The 2,114-nt window shown below is 39.5% G+C and overlaps 1 non-coding gene across 1 annotated transcript; it reads right to left on the bottom strand.

Moving 5' to 3' along the window:
- LOC114228025 (U6 spliceosomal RNA) lies at positions 1–107 on the bottom strand. Its single transcript, XR_003614111.1, has one exon. It is a non-coding gene; the product is annotated as a U6 spliceosomal RNA (small nuclear RNA).
- Between the last annotated feature and the right edge of the window lie 2,007 nt (positions 108–2,114).

The following is a 2,114-nucleotide window of genomic DNA, read 5'->3' as shown; positions in this document are numbered from 1 at the left end:
AAAAATATGGAATGCTTCACAAATTTGTGTGTCATCCTTGCCCAGGGGCCATGCTAATCTTCTCTGTATCATTCCAATTTTAGTGTATGTGCTGCCGAAGCGAGCACTCAATGTCACCCTTTTTAAACATTTTTTTGAATTTATTGGGGTGACATTGGTTAATAAAATTTATATAGGTTTCAAGTGTACCATTCTATAACACATCATCTGTATTGTGTGTTCACTACCCAAAGTCAAGTCTACTTCTGTCACCTCTTACCCTCCTTTACCTTTTTCTACACTCAGCCCCCCAATTTAGGGTTCACACTTAAAAAAATATATATATACTTTTTTATTGTTGCTAGTATTACAGATATCTTCCATTTTCTTCTCCTTTCCCCCCTCCTCCAAGCCCCTACCCACCCCTCAGTATTTACCACCCTGGGCTATTTGCCTGTATCCATGGGCTATGCATGTAAGTATATAAGTTATTTGGTTTATCTCTTCTTGTTCCCCCAACCCACATTGAGGTATCTTGATCTGTTCCATGCCTCCCTGCTTTGGGTCTTATTTTGTTGGTCAATTCCTTTTGTTCATTAGATTCCACAAATAAGTGAGATCATATAATACTTGTTTTTCTCTGTTTGGATTATTTCACTTAGCATAATATTTTCCAGGTCCCTTCATGCTGTCTCAAAGGGTAAGAGATCCCTCTTTTTTACAGCTGCATAGTATTCCATAGTGTAAATGTCACACGGCTTTTTTTATCCACTCATCTACTGATGGGCTCTTGGATTGTTTACAAATCTTAGCTATCTACACTAATAAAAGAGAAATATGCAAATTGACCATACCTCTGTGACGCCCACCAGCCAATCAGGGGTGAGCATGCAAATTAACCCAACAAAGATGGTGGGTTAATTTGCATACGCAGACACATGGGGCAGGACGCCTGCTATGAGGGGGAGGGCGGGGGGCGGAGGGAGCTACAGGAGCAGCGCTCTGGAGCGGAGAAGACTGAAGGCTCTGGCTGGAGCGAAGACTGAAGACTCCGGCTGGAGCGAAGACAGAAGGCGGTGGCCAGAGCGAAGGCCTGGGTCCCGGGTGCCAGAGGAAAACTGGTGCCGGCAGCCAGGGGAAGGAAGGCCTATTGCATGAATCTTTGTGCAACAGGCCTCTAGTTGTAAATAACACTGTTATGAACATATATGTTATGCGTATATTCTTTCTGATTGGAGTTTTGGGGTTTTTAGGATATATTCCCAGAAGTGGGATCGCTGGGTCAAATAGAAGTTCCATTTTTTAATTTTTTTAGGAAACTCTATACTGTTTTCCATAGTGGCTGCACTAGTCTACATCCCACCAGCAGTGAAATAGTGTTCCCTTTTCTCCACATTCTTGCCAGCACTTGTCAGTTGATTTTTTGATGATAGCCATTCTGACAGGTGTGAGGTGATATCCATGGTCTTAATTTGCATTTCTCTGATGATTAGTGACTTTGAGCATTTTTTCATGTATCTCTTGGCCATTTATTTGTATGTCCTTTTTGGAGAAATGTCTATTCAGGTCTTCTGCCCATTTTTAAATTGGATTGTTTGTCTTCTTTTTGTTGAGTTGTATGAGTACTTTATATATTTTGGTTATTAACTCCTTATCAAATATATCATTGGCAAATATGTTCTCCCATCTGGTGGGTTCCCTTTTCAATCTGATTGTGGTTTCTTTGGTTGTGTGGAAGCTTTTTATTTTGATGTAGTCCCATTGTTTATTTTCTCCTTAGTTTCCTTTGCCCTAAGAGATATATCCATAAACATATTGCTATGTGAGATGGCTTAGATTTTACTGGGGTTCACTCTTGATGTTGTACATTCTATGGATTTAAACAAATATATAATGAAATGCGTCCATCATTCTATAGTATCATACAGAGTAGTGTTACTGCCCTAAAAAATCCTCTATTCTGCCTATTCATCTCTCCTCCCACAATCCCTGATAACCATCAATCTTTTTACTGTCTCTATAGTATTGCCTTTTCCAGAATATTATATAGTTGGAAACATACAATATAGAGACTTTTCAAAGTGATTTCTTTCACTTAATAATATGTATTTAAGGTTCCTCCATGTCTTTTCATG

Source organism: Eptesicus fuscus, chromosome 6 (genome assembly GCF_027574615.1).
Source record: "Eptesicus fuscus isolate TK198812 chromosome 6, DD_ASM_mEF_20220401, whole genome shotgun sequence".
Classification (NCBI taxonomy): domain Eukaryota; kingdom Metazoa; phylum Chordata; class Mammalia; order Chiroptera; family Vespertilionidae; genus Eptesicus; species Eptesicus fuscus.
Note: the sequence above shows the minus strand (reverse complement) of the source record. Positions and strands in the feature narration are given on the sequence as shown.